General features: G+C 35.6%; 1 protein-coding gene across 2 annotated transcripts in view; it reads right to left on the bottom strand.

Moving 5' to 3' along the window:
- The window catches only part of ZNRF2 (zinc and ring finger 2), a 95,268-nt gene that overhangs the window by 18,972 nt on the left and 57,665 nt on the right, over window positions 1-18,631 (bottom strand). The window contains exon 3 of one of the 2 annotated variants that reach the window (XR_012002739.1): window positions 316-392. The exons of the other annotated variant lie outside the window; for it this stretch is intronic. The gene's annotated coding sequence lies outside the window, so the exon portion shown is untranslated. The remainder of the gene's footprint in view (window positions 1-315; window positions 393-18,631) is intronic. 2 annotated transcript variants of the gene reach the window in all.

Here is an 18,631-nt window from a genome sequence, read left to right as displayed (position 1 = left end):
ATTGCCCAAAAAAATTACTTAAAATTCAAGCAGCCAAATATGCAAAATTAAGATATTTAGCAAGTACAAGCACATATCAATATACTTATTGCAGATCAAGACATGAAGAAAAGCAGACAGCCAAAAAAAAAAAAAAAGATTTTTTTAAAAAGAAACAAAACGAATAAGACCAAATTTGTTAGAGGCAGCCAAGAAAACTCCATGCGAATATTTCATAATCATCACAATTTTATTTTCAGATCAAGCATCCAGACAGGTATATGATCTTTTCAGCAAAATACAATGCCAAGCACTACTATGGATCAGGCATGTTACCTGAAGACTTATTTTTTGTTCTTGAACCCTCAATGATAGCAGTAGAAAACAAAAGCAGCTGAAATGTGAAATAATCCCTAGAAAAATCAAGAATTAAAAAAATTCATAACATTAGTAAGAAGCAATTACTCAAAGAATGAAAAATAGGGGCTCACAAGGTTTATTATTAAATACTTTCAGAAAGAAATTTACTTCTAATGGACTTAAAAGACAAAGTTAACCTTATATTATCGATCCATGAGCTGTTACTGTACTTAAATATAATAAGGGAACTAGAAATGATACTTAACAGAGGGAAACTGCCATTTTCACTATAAGATAAATATATGAATAAAAACATGGGAATAAACTTTATTAAAGTGTCTAAAACTCAAAAGTTCATGGTCAACCTCAGCTTTTAGACACTGGTTCAGCTAGGAATTACTGGCTTCCTATGCCTCAATACTACCGACAATTACTGCATCAATGCTTTTTTTAAATATAATTGAGAATTGACTAAGCACATAGCTACTTTTCATCTGCATCGTTAGAAACAATTTAAGACTAATTCTTTAAAAATGGATACAGAGAACTTGTGACTCTTCTGATGACTTTTAAGTAAAAATGTGTATTCTTGGGAATATTTTTGGAAATACAGACATTTGGTGCCTTCTCCAAGAAAATGAAAAGTGGAATAAAATGGAACCAAAACTATAAACTCTAAAAGGTAAAATATACAAAAGGAACCCAAACCCAATACTGAATAGATCTGGCTTTCTTGGGCCTTTTTTTCCCCCTAATTTATTTTAAAAGCCTAGCTAGGGTTGATTATTAAATAAAATTATATATATATATATATATATATAATTATGTATAATATATACAAGCTACCAAAAGTCATACAACTCACCTAAGAAATTATTACATTACCAAATTATTCCCCAATCTTCAAATCAAGATAACTTTCCTATGTCCCTCCCTGTCACAAATCAACAATAAACCAAAATTCACAATCAATACACTGATTCACTAAACTCGAAACAAGTATTTTCCCAGACAAGTTGTCCACATTAAAAAGTAAAAGAATATTTCAGAACTGAACATACACAAAAACAGAAAATATAGATTTTGAATTAAACTTAAATTTGGTCCCCTTTTGTTTTGAACACTGCAGAGAGAAAACACTATTCCTAAAAATACAAAAGAGCTGATACTCAAGCTTAATTTATTGAGTACTTTTAAAATTAGATTAGTGTGCTAAATTATAATGTAGGCTATTAATGTATTAATTAATAGAGAGTCAAGCAACCTGGGTAATATGATACAGCAAAAAACCCCACAAACTTATAGACATTTCTAGGTTCAAATTTCTAGGAATATAATGAGGATAACAATACTCATATCATAGGGGAGTGGTAAGAAGTAAGACCTGTGTAGTGTCTAGCACTGTGGCTGGGAAGGCACAGGCAAGTTCTGAACATCAGCTGTCATCACAGGCAAGAAAGGACTCTTCCTCTGAGTTTGCTTTCTGCAATCTAAAGAAATGATGAAACCTGCTCCACCTGTCTCTTAAGATTGTTGTCAAGATCTAATGAGATAATGCAAATGTGAGAAGGCAGTCTCATGGAAAAAAGAATAGGCTTGGACTTTGGACAATGTGCCAACCTCTCTGAGCCTCGTTTTTCTTCAACTAAACTATGGGTCATAATAACCTTATCTCTATGGTCTTTAATACTGATTAAAAGCAAAAGAGCTAACAAATATGCAAATACGTAAAGACTTAAACTAAATGTTAGTTGAATATAAACAAAATTTTACTACGGTATTACTGAGGTAAACAAATATGTCAACTCGAATGGTTTACAGCATGCAAAAATACCTATTATGTCAGAACTACCATAAGATTTATGAACTAAACTCTATTGTTTTGTTAGAATGAATCTGAGAAGGGGTATTACAATGTGTCTGTCTACTCTTCTTGGTGATTGGAGCTAAAACATGATGTCTCTCCCTTCTGCTTCCTCCCTGAGGCTGTAAGATAATTAGTAGTAGGCTAATAAATATCATACAAGGGTCACAAACTCAAATGCCCAAAGGAGGATTAGCCAGAAAACATTTGAGGAGTAGCTCACCTTTTAATAATTTTGTAAGAAAAGGAACAGCACAGTTGTGATGAAGAATGCCAACTGATTAAGAGGTAATTACACAAACTGATGCACACAGTCCCATCTAAAGGGGGACCTGCTACTAGAGCAGAATGCCACGTAGGAATGAGGGCCCAACATGGCCAGATAGTATACATTTAAAGCAGCTACAAATTTAGGTTTTTAGGTGAAATTTCTCATTTTCAAAATACTGACTGAAAAAAAAAAATCCATTTTGATACTGTATAAGCCAAATAAGAGAATGGAGTCAGATGTAGTAAATAATCTGCAATCTCTATAGTAAGGACATAGTAAATTCCATGAGGTCAGGGAACCCTGTATGCTCTGCTTATTCCAGCACGTAGCATAGTTTTTTGCACACAGTAAGTACTTGATAAATGTTTTTTGAACAGCTAATGAAGCAAAAGATCTCAGAAGAAACACCAAGTGATAAAGAAACAGCCAATGAACAGAGAAAATGCCCCAAAGTTGTTTCAGTGACCTGGGCACTTTGTTTGCAGTCTGATGACTCAGATGAGCTTAGACCTATTTTTTGTTAAGTGTACTGACTTCTTTACCCATGATGTTATCAGCCAATCAACCAGAAAGCATTGGACATATACTGAGTTTGCCAACAAATACTTATAGGTTGATTAGTACGTAAAGTATTAAGTATGCATGCACAGGAAAGCTATTTAAAATGTCCAGTCCTGAGATAATAAAGCAAAGTGTGAACCTCAAATGTATCTGGAAAAAGTGTGGGGGAAAACGAGCAGCTCTGACAGTAACACTCATGAAACACTGACAATGGAGATTTCTTTCTTGATCTGCTACTAAATTTCTAGAATAATGGCGACTAATTCACAGATCATGGAGAATCTAAATCTAGATTCATCTGAACCTCAGGTAATGAAAGCACATGAAAATCAAGAACAAGTATGAAAAGGGTTTTCAAACAAATACTTCTAAGGACAGGGAAGACACACTGATTTGTAAGGTTTATTTCTTTTCACTGCGACTCCTCAAAGTCTTTCGATCTTTAAGTGTTCCAGTCAGTCAGTGACTGACTTCTTCATGAGTGACTCTCATGAAGAAGGGAACAAGTCTGCTTCAACATGGAGAAACCAGAAAAAAAGCCACAAAATTAGGCTGAAGACAGAAATCTCCCTGCACCCAAGAAGAGGGAAACTTCTTTCTTCACACCTTCAAACATAAAGGGCTTAATGTTTACCAAGTTAGTGATCACTAGGCTCTTTTTCTATCAGAGAAAGAAGTTACCACTGTGATTTACATGTGTGTCAAGAGATTCTACAACTGCTGACATTATGTAACAGAAAAAGGTCATGAGCTATCTAAGTACACAGAGCAATGTGAATGAAGGTGAAACATGCCACAGACTGAAATAGATGCCTACTATAGAGTCAGAAAGGATGAATGGAAGGAAGGAAGCCAGGAAGGGATGGAGGGATGACAACTTTATAAGTCCTAAAATCACAACCCATAATTTTTGAATTTAATATTTCAGAGAAAGTCGCTGCAAAAAACTAAATTATTAATCTAGAATGTCATGTATGTAACTCCAAAAAAATTCCAAAAAATCATGAATTAAAACATAAGACACAGAGGACAAATCCGGCTCTATTACTGAAGTTACAGAAATTAGAGAAAGAGAAAAGAGAACAGAGAAAGAAATACTAGAAGGAAATAATCCTTGAGCTAACTAAAGATGAGTTTTAAACTGAAAGGGCACATGAAGCTGTAAGCAAGATTGATTAGAGATGGAAGTAGTGTGGGGAAGAACACTAAAACAGATGCACGCATCCTAGGGAAAAAATAGAATTTCCAAACTTCAAAACACAAAATCAACCTGTAAGCTTCCAAATGTAAAGAACAGGTAACTTACAATGAAAAAAAATGAGACCTAGCCAGAGTTCTCATCTATAATATTGGTAGTTAGAGAGTAGAACAATTTTATAGACTTAAAAAAAAAACCTGAAATAACAATATCCTGTATTTAGCAAAGTATAAAATATCTTGTATTCTATTATGAAGGTAAACCATAAAACATCTGGGCAAGCAATATCTCATTAAGTATATAATCCATGAAAGGGTGTCTAAGGAAACTATTCATGTAAATGCTTCTAAGAAAAGAACATGAGAACAAAAATCTCAATAAACAGAGAAAAAATGAAGAGTATAAAAAAAGAGCAGTGAGCAATTAAACCGTAAGTGAAATGTAAATAGATAATTCTGTGACTGAAACTGTAGGATAACCATAAGTTTTTGAAATGAAAACAGTATTTCACCAGTGCAAACTTAATGATGTGGAATGTAGACTGTTTTGGAACATCCAGGAAGAAGGGGAGGATGTGGAGAAGACAAAAGTGAACAAGAATGGGGGAAAAGTACAAAGAAAACCCTTAATTTTAATGGAAAGATAGAAAAATATGTTTAAAGATACACATTAAAGTAAGGTAATAACAAGATGCACAGTAAAAGCTGTAACTTAATCTGGAGGGAAGGGAAAGCAACTTGATCAATCCAGAGAAGGTTGGACAAGAACAAAGTGAAATAAATAACACATCAGTTTTAATATAAAATATGTGTATTGAATAGTGTAACAGAACATCATATATCTACTATTCAGCCTCCACAAATCAACTTATTTGACATGGATTTAAACAAGCAAACGAAAAACATACGGAAACACAGGAAAGCAACTGTCCTGGAGCACATGCAAAGATATAGCACCTCAGGAGTTAGGAAGAAAAAGAAGAGAGAAACCAACTTACAAAATAAAGGTGACTCTAGAAGCATAAGAGCAAGCAGATATTCCTGAAATCACAGGGAGTGAAGGAGTCACAAACAAGAAAAATAAATTGGAAATGAAGAAAGTGTTAAAAATTGAAGAAAAAAACTGGCATCCATTGAAAACAAAAGAGATCCAACTGCACATCTATAGCCAAAAAAAAAAAAAAAAAAAAAAATAATTCAAGGGGCACCTGGTTGCCTCAGTTGGAAGAGCATGCAACCCCTTGATCTCAGGGTCATGAGTCTGAGTCCCAGGTTGGGTGTAGAGGTTACTTAAATAAATCAAATAAAATAATATTCAAGAGGATATTACAGAAATGAAAATATAACTAGAGCTGCATATTTGAAGGGTACATTGAGTCCTAGAAAAAAACTAGCCATGAAAACCCAAATCTATTTAAAATATATCCTTCTGGTGTCAGACTTTTTCATAGTAGCATTTTAACACAATGAGATTGGAAGAATGTTCATAATAAGAAAGTGTACCCAAAGATTTCACACCTAAGCAAGAAGTCTAGAAAACTACTTCCATGAGCCCTTCTCAAAGGATTTACATGAGGATGAACTTCAGCTAATCAAGAGATATCTAGAAAAACAAAAAGACTGGCAGTGAGAACTGAATCTACTTAACTGTAAGACCAAAATAAATGTGGGAATTATGATTAGATAATGTATAAATTGAATACCTAAAGAAAGGTAAAAGAGCAAATTATTATCTTTAATAATTGGGTGTCAAAAAGTATCATTTAAAGCTGAGAAAGCAAACAAGAGAAGTATAAATATATTTAATACTATTACAAGTAAGCAAGAGCTATTGTAATAACCAAGATCAAGATATAGAAGAAGGAAAGGGAATCAGGGTGCCTGGTGGCTCAGTTGGTTAAGCATTTGACTTTGGCTCAGGGTCCTTGGATCCAGCCTGCATCAAGATTCCTGTTCAGTGGGGAGCCTGCTTCTCCCTCTCCCTCTGCCCTCCTTCTCTCATTCTCTCAAATAAATAAAATCTTTAAAAAAAAAAAAAAAGGAAGAAATTTTATCATTTCATTTCATTTCATCATTGCTCATAGAAATTAATAGTGTGTAAAAATATGGGCATCAAGGTTAAATAGTTATACTTACAAAATTAATCTCTAAAAAAAGATATGCAGTTCTTCCTAACAAAAAAAAAATATGGAGCACAGAAAAACTGGTCACTTGGTGCAACATTTCTAAAAAGCTATAAAAACAGGAAGTATAATATAAAATAATGACAGATGAAAAATTAGCTGTATTACTAAATGTAAATGGGCTAATCCAACAGTTAAAAAAAAAAAAGACTACATTGGATCCCACCCTATACTGTATACAAAAAGTATATCTAAAACAAAAAGATGAATCTAAAAGGAAAACACTTACCAAGCAAATACCAAAAAAAAAAAAAAAAAAGAGAGAGAGAGAATTACACTCTTAATATCAGACAAGGTTATAGGGCAAAAAGCATTAAAAGAGACATAGGATCCTTTAAATAGTAAAAGATGCAATTTGCGCCTAAGTTATAATAATTATGAATAAAAAATCATAGTATCGACATTGTATAAGGCAAAAAAATATATAGGTAATACAAATAAAAATAGAAATGTCAGCAGGAGGAAACTAATTCACCTCAGTCCATGACAAAAGAAGTGAAAAACAAGATGGATATAGGCCTTTGGCAAATGGAACATTCACCAAAAATGACCACATATTAAACAACTAAGAAAAACTTAGTAAATTAAAATACAGAACAGAACTAGCACAGATAACATCCTCTGGTCATAATATAGTAAAACTAGAAAACAAATAGCAAAACTGGAGGAAAAAGGCACCTAACACCCAGGAATTTAAAAAAGACTCTCACTTAAGAAAGATATCCTGAAAATATAACTAAACAAGAAAGTAACAGTGATAAAAATATATCAGAATCTATGGAACAGAACTAAAATATAAGTGATAACTCATATCCTTGGATATTTGTGCTAAAAAAGGAAGGGAAGGAAAAAAGGATAAAAGAAAATGAATTTTCAGAAATGAATTTTAAAACAGGAAAAAATGATAGATCCAAAGGTATCTAAGGCCAACAATAAAAAGGGTGGAGAGCAAATATAGATCTGTAAGTAAAAAAATTAGGAAAACGATCACATTTGGGCAGAAAAGAAAAAAATCCATAAGGGGTACCTGGGTGGCTCAGTCAGTTGATCAGTCAGTTGATCATCTGCCTTTGGTTGAAATCCTGATCTCAGGGTCCAGGGATCGAAGCCCCATGTCGGGCTCTCTGCTCAGTGGGGGGGGGGGGGGGGGGGGCGCACGAGGGGAGTCTGCTTCTCCCTCTCCCTTTGCCTCTGTCCCTCCCCCTCTGCTTGCGCAGGCATGATCTCTTTCTCAAATAAATAAAATCTTTTAAAAAAGAAACTCCATAAGAGACTTACTAATAATAATATACAGCAGTGAAATATTTAACTTTCTACTTTAAAGAAGCAAAACAGACCGAAGGCAGAAATCCAAACAGATCAATTTCTATAGAAATCAGAGACCGTTGTCTAAGAGTGATTATCAAAAAACATGAGGCCCAGACACTTCCACAGGGAGTTACACCAAACCTTTGAAGTTCAGATGATTTGAATGCTATTTATACAGCTGCAGAGCATAGAGAAAGGAAATCTAAATTATTTCTTCTGAAGCAAGCGTTAACAATGATTCTAAGACTCAAAAAAGATTACCCCCAAACCAGCCAACCTCATTTTTGCAAAAATCCTAAATAAAATACTAGGAAATACACTCCAGCACTACACTAAAGATAAAACTCGAAGTATTATCAGATAGAACAAATTCACATACGTCACAGACCAAGCAAGGCTTCCAGGACTGTATCCCATAGACCTACTTATACACCTACAAAATACCAGGAAAAAATTTAACATCCTTCAACCAGGGACTGGTTAATAAACTGTGGCTTACCCACCTATAAAATGTAAGGTTATTGTAAAGAACAATGAAGCTCATTTGGAATAATCTCTAGGATGTATTATGAAAAAAAAAACAAAAACTCTAAGGTTCAGAACCATCTACAGCATGGTATCACTGTGTAAAAAGTGTGGGGGCAGATTATGTGTATATATTTGCATATGCATTAAATATGTCTGGAAGGATCACAAGAACTGGTAGTACTACTGCCTGCCGCTGGAAAGGTAGTTGTGGGGCTGAGGTGAGAGGGAGACTTCACTGGACATCCTTTGGGTCTCTCTGCTTTGGAACTACTGCATACATGTTACCTATTCAAACACAAAATTAAAATCAATTACAAGAAAGGGATGAGCAAAAAAATAGCAGGTGGATGCAAATAAAAAGAAACTGTAGGGAGACAATTCTCCATGGCTATTTCATGTTTCAGCGTGTCTCAGACTCTCTTTTCAAAGCTTTCTGTAGAGCAAACAGCATTGGGAAGACTGAGACAGTGTCATTTCCAGAGCCAAGAGTAGACCTGCTTACTTTCCACAATGAAAGATTCAGGTTCCCTAATGAAGCTCAGGGTTCCTCTTCTGCAATGCAACCCACTGAGTGTGCAGATACCATCTGACCCTTCTCATAGCATCCTGTGAGAATTGGGGCTGGAAGAAGGGGCACAAGAAAATATTAATATTTTGGCTATTGTTATGAGTAATAACAATAAAAATCCTTTGATTCTAGTTTCTGCCAGAATCCATGAAACTGTGGCAGGCTAACTTGTCAGCTTGCAAGAAGGATAAAATCTCAGGCCCTTCGCAATTTTTGATAAGCATTAGTCAAAATAATATTGGATAAAACAGATTATTAGGTAAAGCAGAAGAGAGAAGTATATAATATAAAAAGAATCAATCCAAAAGGAAAATAAATCATAAATATTTGGGCAAATAACAGCTATGAAATATACAAAGCCAGGAAAAAGACTGCTGCAAGGCAAATATCACCAAAAGAAACTTAAGGGATTTCAAATAAAAGAAAAAAATTGATAAAATTATAGCCATAGAGGGGATACTGTAACAAACTCCTTCCTAAATGTCAGACTATGTGACCAGACATAAGCAAGGATACAGACTATTTCAATAATGCAATCAAACTCAATTTATTGGGAGTATACACACACACACACACACACATACACATATATATATATATATTTTTTAAGATTTTATTTATTTAGAGAGGCAGAAACACAGGCTGAGGGAAAAGCAGGCTCCCTGCAAAGAGCCCCATGCGGGAATCGATCCTGGATCCCGGAGTCTCGGATCCAGGGATCACGCCCTGGGTCAAAGGCAGACGCTCAACCGCAGAGCCACCCAGGCGTCCCCACATATGTATTTTTAAAAAATAAGTAAATCGGGCAGCCCAGCAGTGCTCACCAGTTTAGAGCCACCTTCAGCCCAGGGCATGATCCTGGAGACCTGGGATCAAGTCCCACGTCAGGCTCCCTGCATGGAGCCTGCTTCTCTCTCTGCCTGTGTCTCTGCCTCTCTCTCTGTCTCTCATGAATAAATAAAAAATAAATAAATAAGTAAATCTAATAACATCAAAATGACTTCTAATTTCTTCCCCCCAAATTGTATCTTTGAAATAAGCCTTTTTTTCTAGCTAAACCCTGAATCAAACAGATTAAAAATTGGTATGAGAAGTTATCTAGTAAGTACCAAGAACGTTTTATATTAAAACCCCAGATATAACTAAAGCTCTTATAAGAAAAATATTTCTTTTAAAATTTTTATTTATTTTTTTAAGATTTTAGTTATTTTATTTAACAGAGGGAGAAAGAGTACAAGCAGGGGGAGCAGCAGGGGGAGGAGAAGCAGGCTCCCAGCTGAGCAGTGAGGCAAATGTGAAATGTGATGCAGGGTTTGATCCCAGGTTTCTGGGATCATGACCTGAGCTGACACTTAACTGACTGAGCCACCCAGGTGCCCCAAGGAAAGTATTTCCATTTCTAAAATACTTTTTAAAAATGGAAAGACTGAAAAAATAAAGTAGTTTTAATTTTTTTTAAGGTTTTATTTATTTATGAGAGAGAGAGAGAGAGAGAGAGAATGCACAAGCAGGGGGAGTGGTAGAGGGAGAGAGTGAAGCAGGGAGCCTGACACAAGGGCTTGATATCAGGACCCTGGGATCATGACCTGAGCCAAAGACAGACACTTAATTGACTGAGCCACCCAGGGGTCTCAAAGTAGCTTTAATTTGTACTTAGTAATAATAAGCTAGCAGCTTTATTTACAACTCTGAAGTACTTTCTTCGAAAATATCAATGAAATATATGCCCCTTTTAGAGAGCATACGGCACAAAAAAGTACAAAACCAAAAACATACATTTGGATGAAAAAGGCAATATAGCCAAAGACAATACAAAGATTAAAACAACTGTAAAAAATGTTATATGCGGTACTATGAACAATGAACTAGGAAATGTAGAGGATAATGATTATTTTCTAGCAGAATGCAGATTCCCAAAACTGACTCAGGAAGTAGAAAAATCTGAATATGCTAAATGATAACAAAAGTTAGAAAGACTGTCAAAGATCTACCTTTAAAAAGGTAGATGGTTTTATAGTTGAATTCTAACTAATCTGAAAAGAACAGTACTTCTTGGGCTAAATTATTACAGAGCAGAGCAAAGATGGAAAACTTTCCAATTCATTTTGCCAGCATAATCTTTGTCTTATATAAGTTTGATATCAATGTTTCAATAGAGCAATAATAAAACATGACCAGAGTGCAGTCCAGCCACATTAGAAATCAACTCAACTAAAACGCTAGAAAATCAACACAATTTATCAACAAATAAAACAGGGAAAATAAGCTGTTTTTTGCTTTCAGTAAAAAAGAAGAATCACATATATCCAATAAAGATAAATTACCATAACTCAGAATAAGTACCTATTAAACAGTGGAACACTAAAGACACTGAACAAGACAAGCACGCCTATTGGCACCACTATTATCTACATCATTTTTAAGCTTCAAACTATTGCAGTAAGACAAAGAAACATATATAAACACTTGAAAACATTATCTTCATTTGCAGATGACAGTTATGTCTAGAAAATCTAAGGATTCACCTATAACCAATAGCTTCTCTTTAAATCAGCAAAACCAGTTTGAAATTCAAGTGGCAAAAAAAAAAAAAAAAAAACCCATAACAGTAACAAAACTATAAAATACTAGATATCAACTCAACAAGTGTAACAGTAAATATATAGGTTCTCAATGAATCAAAAAATAGACAAGCCATATTTCCTTGATAAGTGGAATTTTAAAAGAACAGCATTGAGCAAGAACAGTATGTACACCTGAAACTTTTGTTATATATCAATTTTATCTCAATTTTTAAAAAGAAGCATACATCTTTCTTAGTGATTTTTTTTTTCTTAGTGATTTAATAAAGGGTAACACAGTCAAGTTTTCTGTTAATGAGTAAACTGCATATTCAACTCATCTGTACTCTGTATCTAATAAACACAAAATGTCTAAAGTTAGAAAATAAGACTTCAATAGAAGCCCTCACTGTGAGAATTCCACAATATAAAACCTAACACAAGGTAAAAATTAATTCACATTTCCCCTCTAAAAATGATGCTTGGGTAGATCAACGGTTGAGCATCTACCTTCGGTTCAGGGCGTGATCCTAGAGTTCCAGGGTCTAGTCCCACATCGGGCTCCCTGCAGAGAACCTGTTCTCCCTCCGCATTATATCTCTTCCTCTCTCTCTCTGTCTCTCACGAATAAAATAAAAATGATAAGGTCTTTTGTTGCTGGGCTTAGAACAGTAGCTTCCATTCCCCTAAATCCCTCTCATGCACATTGAGATGTTTATAATAAACTAAGATCTTAAAAAAAAAAAAAAAAAAAGATCATGTACTTCAAACTACGTATGTGCCACATACACCTTTTTTTTTAAAAGAGATAATGTTTATTTATTTTTTTTAAAGATTTTTATTTATTTATGAGAGACACAGAGGGAGAGAGAGAGAGAGAGGCAGAGACACAAGCAGAGGGAGAAGCAGGCTCCATGCAGGGAGCCCGACGTGGAACTCGATCCCGGGTCTCCAGGATCACGCCTTGGGCCAAAGGCAGGCACGAAACCGCTGAGCCACCCAGGGATCCCTACACCTGCTTTTTTAGTGTATCCTGAAAGCACTTAAAACGAAAGAGCATATATGACGCATGAGAAGATTTTGGAAGAAAATTCTTTTATAGCATCACTAACATGAATGTGGAAATGTAAAAGAATTTTTTTTTTTAATTAAAGAAATGTGTGGTTTGCCTCTGAGGATGAAGTCTCCAGGTTAAACTTTTACTATTATGTATTTATTTACTGATTGACTCAGATATATTTATTTTATACTTTTGGTTCTAACCCAGTATTATGCTATACTAATTTTGTCGCTCAAATTGTTCATTGGCAATTCTCCGAGATTGGCTCCTGTGTCCCTCTGACACAACCTTATCTTTTTGAACACTTCCTTGCTTTCAGACAATACAAAATCTCCAGCTTCCTCTTTATTTTCTCTGCTCCAGCCCTAGAATCAGCTATTTTACCAATGGAGCCTGGTTCTTTTTACTGGAGATTTACTTCTAAATATTTAGAAACCAAGATCTAGGTGCTGGTTGTCAAAGATTTTTTAGTTATAAAAAGGCTGCTCATACCAAAAAGCATTACAAGGAAAGGCCTAAGACTGAGGTAAATGCTAAGGAGTACAGTTTAATGAGATTAAGATAAAAGAACACCCAAATAATCATAATCTAGGAGGTGCTGGAGGTCAAGAAGTCCAGAGATCCCACATCAGTCTAGCAGAAAAATGGAAGAAATCAAGCAAATCCTAAATCTTATAAATATTTAGATGGCAAAGAAGTAGGACTATCTAGAATATATTCTTCATGACTTTTATTGTTATATTACCTTAATACCCTTAAAATGTTAAGACTTAAATACAATCCCCCCAAAATGCAGGGCCACTATGCTAATACTGCCTTCCCTGAAACCAAACCACTCAATGGCTGAGAATATACCTCTCAAGGCCATGTCTGAGGCAAATCCAGGGAATTATTTTGAATTATCAGGGCTACTGTGGAGGAAAAAAAGGATTTTAAAAACAAGTTATTCAAGTAATAAATGGCCACTGAAAAAATATTCACAAGCATTTCTTTAATAGTCCTCTCTAACATCTTTCTTCAACTCAACAAACTATTCAGCAACTCTCTGCAGAATCCTTACTTCCCCCTTTTTTAGGCAGGGGGAAAAAATCACATTTCATAATTTTCACATTTTGCAAAGATCAACATCCCTGGCATTTGTTTAGAGGAACCAGATACTCTCTTAACTATCTCTTTACCCCACAGTGAGTCACTCTACTGTTAACCCTCAAGTCACCTGAGACTCTTTGTTGGAAAGGCTTATTAACTGCAGGCAAAGTCAACTAGCTGGACTCAGGGAATCTGGAGGCTCCTCACTCCTCTCCTCTGTCCTTAAAATGTGCACTCTGCTTCCCTTCCCTATTCTCAGAAGCTGCCTCAAGGATACAGCCTTGAGATAGTTATGTGGTATTGAGAACATGAGGACAATATAAGCAACTAAACCTAGTTAGGGACTCTATATAATCTTTTAAGATTTGGCAGGCAGAGATCAACCCATATTGTTGCTGCCAAAGACAAACTTAGTATTTAAGTTCCCGTGCTTATTAAAACTGTCACCTACCGGGGTACCTGGCTGGCTCACTCAATCAGAGGAACATGCGACTCTTGATCTTGGGGTTGTGAGTTTAAGCCCCACTTTGGGTGGAGAGATGCTTAAATAAATAAATATTTTTTAAAAACAAAGAACTGACCCCAGCAATTTGGAATGGTAATGGTCTGTCTCTTCCTTTGGTCTCTGGCCTCTCCCTGGTCTCTTCTTGCCCTCTGCATAGCAGGGCAGTTTCAGGTCACAACTGGGAAACTCTGGGGAGCTTTGAAGCCAACACTTCTCCCTCTTGTTTTCTAGCACTCACTAAGCCCAACTCATCCTCTCTTTGTAATGCCTTGACATGACTCTTTCTCCTCCCCTTGCTTCACCTAACCATTTCCACACCAAGTATCACACCATTCTCTAAACTGGTCTTTAAAGAAATTACTTTCTTTACAAACATTTTTGCATATGAAAGATCCAAGTTTGAAATAATTTCTTTTTTTTAAAAAAAGATTTTTATTTATTTATTCATGAGAGACACAGAGAGAGAGGCAGAGACACAGGCAGAGGGAGAAGCAGGCTCCATGCAAGGAGCCCCACGTGGGACTCGATCTGGGGTCCCCAGGATCACACCCTGCTGCACCACCGGGGCTGCCCTGAAATAGTTTCTTAAAAACTTCTTTATACAGCCCTAATCTATTTTTTCTTTTTTAAAGATTTTATTTATTCATTCATGAGAGATACCGAGAGAGGCAGAGGCAGACACATAGCAGAGGGAGAAGCAGCTTCCCTGGGGAGCCCAATGCGGGACTTGATCCCAGTATTCCTGGATTGATCGTGCCCTGAGCCAAAGGTAGACACCCAACCACTGAGCTACCCAGGCATCACACTAATCTATCTTTTCACCTTCAACTCTCTTATCATTTTCCATTGCCCCAAACAATACCTGCCTACTTGTTATTTCTCAACAGGCCCTCTGTTTAAATTGTATTAAATCCTTTCAAAATCTAGATTAAATATCTAAATAATTTATCTTTTTCTATACATATAAAGTATTTTGCGAAAGGGCAAAACTGTTGACAGATGTGGACTGGGTCCTAGCTTTACTCTCACAGAGGAAAAGCAAAAAAAAAAAAAAAAAAGAAATTTGGAAATGCACTTTATTCATATTTGTATTAGAATTCCTTGGAAATAAGACTTTGTTAATATCACACATCTTAACCAAAACAAGAGAGTGACCAGGGAACAAATCTTTTCCCTTTGAGGAGAGATATTGTCAGTTCACTTGGTCTTTTAGGGTCTCTTGTGTTTCTTTGATTTCTTAAAATCAGAAAGTTTACTACTTTAAATGTTAGAATGTTTTAAAAAATCAACTTTCTGAAAGTGATGCAAGGATAAGGAGAACACAAAAGAGTCAAGACTGATAAATGATATGATATGAAAGATCTATGAAATGAAACAAATCAAGAATTGGTAAATAAATGTCATCATCTCGAAATTGTATTAATGAAATCAGAAAAGGAATCTGAAACCTACTTCATGCTTTAGAAATCTATCAGAACTTTCTTCTCACTGAACTATGTATTTTAGTTCAATTTCTAGTCTATGTATCTCCTTTAGTATGCCATAAGAATGCATCTCCAGAGAAACAGTTATCCATGTAAGTCACTATACTTTCTACAGTACTTCTTTTCTATAGGGAGCATGAAAGGACCTAGGCTTCCAGAAGATTAAGCAATCTGCCTGTCAAATTCAGACTTCAGATTTTAGCTATGTAGGCCATGAGGTTGCTGATAAAAAGCAAAAAGTATTTTTTTTATTAAAGTGCAGCTTTAAATTGTTACATCATTACAAGAGCAGACAGTCAAATTACTCTCCCACTGCTCCCCACTCCTTCTCCATATCTTATACAACTATTACTCCTGTGCAAGACCTTCAGACATCTAATTTGGGATTAAATAACTATGGGCTTTTAAAATAAAATATCAAAGGAATTGCAGATTTGTTAGCATGTTAAATATGGCACCTGCGATAGGTTTCCTCTCCAAGTCAAAGGAAATATTTCTTAGTAAGAACAGCTCTTGTTTACTTAGCACTCACTACCTACAAAGAACTATGCATGATTTTTCACTTGATTCTTATAATAAATCTATTATGAGGCACTACTTCTAGCCCTAGGTTTCTGGGAGAGAAAACAAAGACCAAGCTGACACAGCTGTATGTAGTAGAATGAGGACCTGAAGAACTCAGCAAGCTGAATTCAAAGTTAATACTTTGTTCAAGGTACTGCTGTTTTTTATAACATTTTAAATGCAAATTAGTGCTGCTTTTGAGCAGCTATACATTAAAAGTAGGGCAGTAAAACTGAATTTATTATTTATTATTATTTTTATCTTATAAAATAGGCATACAATTTTCATAAATGTATGACTGTAACAATGTTTAAGTTTCTTATATGACCATTCCTGATCCATTGCCTTTATAAACACATTACTACACAAAACAAAAAGCATTTTAGAAATGCTAATACAAGTGGAACAAGGTATAATATTTTTCAGATTACTTCAACATTTTTCTCTTTTTATTCAGTACTTGGTTTATGGTGTCTCTAGGTATGATTTCATTTTTATTTATTCTGCTTGGCATCATAATGCTCCCGTAAATCAGAGAATTCCTGTCTTTCAGCAATTCTGGAAGGTTCTCTGCCATTTCCCCTCAAAGATTGCCTCTTGCCAATTCCATCTCCTATCTCGCATGCATAATACCTTTTGTATAGCATGTTATTTATACCTTTCATCTCACGGTCTTTTAGTGAGCCTATGCCTCCAGACTATAAACTTCATAAATATTTCTCCGTTTTCTTCTCCTTCATTAGGTGGAAAAGGATGGCTAGGGTGGGCTGGAGGTGAGGATTTCCCTTCTCCCAGTTCAGTTAGGCTCTGGTTAACTAGTTTCCCTGAGGCAAGCCTTGTTGAGAACAGAGTCCTCTGGTATATTTCAAAATGGTCCCTTTCCCCCAACCCTTACCAGAAGCAGGAAGGGATTCCTCTCCCATATTTATGATGGGAACCTGGGCAAGCTCCTGGAGGAGAATCTTACAAAACCGTGGAGGCCCCACTGTGACTTGGTCTTCGTGGAGTTTTAAACTCTCAGATTTGTCTGCACTGAGCCCCCAGCAATCTTCAATTACAGTTTAGGTTTACCTACCCTTGGCACTGGTTTCCTGCACTGGTTCCGACTCCTGAGCCTCTGCTCCAGTAAGCCAAACCTGAGAGGCTCCTCTGTCTCTGCAATCACGGTGTCCTCCCATCTCATGAACCAAGAAAAGTTATTGGTTTTTCAGTCTGTTCGGCTTTTTACTTGTTGCTAGGGCAGAGTGGCTACTTCCAAGTTTCTTCATATGTGGAACTAGAAACTAGAAGCAAATTCCATCTCTTTTTCTAAGTTTATTTTATATATGGTAGATGCTCTTATTCTAGGCTACACGCCATGTACCTCTCTCATATTTTCCACCATTGTTACTCTCGGCTTTATTTCCTCAGACCCATCTTATACCTCACTAATTCTCCTTATGGCTCTATCTAATTTGCTTTTAATCTATTTGTTGAGATTTTAATTTCAATAACTAAAGCCTAAAGAGTTCAATTTCCATCTTTTCGCCATGTGTCTTTTTTTTTTTTTTTTTTGCTTATTTCCTATTCATCCTTTATTTGAAAATAAATCTATTTATAGTTCTAAAGTTCTTGAGGGTGGTAATTCTAATCACATCTGCTCTCAGTCCTTGTATATTTTTAATTTTTCATCACAGGTACACCTTTAATAGATAACAGTATATTTCTATAGGATCCCATGTGGGTTTTAGAATAGTTGTGCTATTATTTTGCCAGCCTCTTCTAAGGTATCTATTTTGAAATCTCTATAATATAATAGTATAAAGGGTTTTACACTTTCTACTGCCTTCAATTTCACTGCATTGCATGACAATCTATGGTACAAAAAAATAACTTTACTTCAATGCTGTCCTATAATGTAGCCTTTTACCACGTCATTTAAAACTATTAAGAATCCACTTTTAAAAGTTAAAACTCAACCACAGTAACCACACCAAGGCAAATAAATAAACAGATGCCAAATCACAAATAAAAGAAACTCCACAAAAGCAAAGGTCACACAAACTCAGACAATGGTAACTAACTACCTCCTTATTTAAAATCCTGCTTTAGGGCACCTGGGTGGCTCAGTCGGTTAAGCAATCATCTGCCTTCAACTCAGGTTATGATCCTGGGGTCCTGGGATTGAGGCCCGCATCTGGCTCCCTGCTCTGTAGAGAGTCTGCTTCTCCCCCAGCCTCTCCCCATCGCACACCCCCTCTCCCTGCTTGTATGCTCTCAGAGGCATGCTCTCACTCTCAAATAAATAAATAAAATCTTTAAGAAAAAAAATCCTGCTTAATGGTTTGCAAAAAAAAATATTTTTACCTCAATTATAGGAGATATGCCATTTTCAGAAAGCATCCTGAATTCAGAAAGATTAAAACATGGGGAAGGGGTCTTAAAACCAAGAAAATGTAGTATGTAAGGCAAAAAGCAAGTTTATAATTTAAAAGGAAAACCACAACCACCTGGAAAGCCATAATACCTACAGAAGGAAAAAGTACATTTTTTTCTTACACAGAAAGCCA

This window comes from Vulpes vulpes, chromosome 7, assembly GCF_048418805.1.
Source record: "Vulpes vulpes isolate BD-2025 chromosome 7, VulVul3, whole genome shotgun sequence".
In the NCBI taxonomy this organism is placed as follows: Eukaryota; Metazoa; Chordata; class Mammalia; order Carnivora; family Canidae; genus Vulpes; species Vulpes vulpes.
The sequence above is the reverse complement of the archived record's forward strand: the minus strand, read 5'-3'. Positions and strand labels throughout refer to the sequence as shown.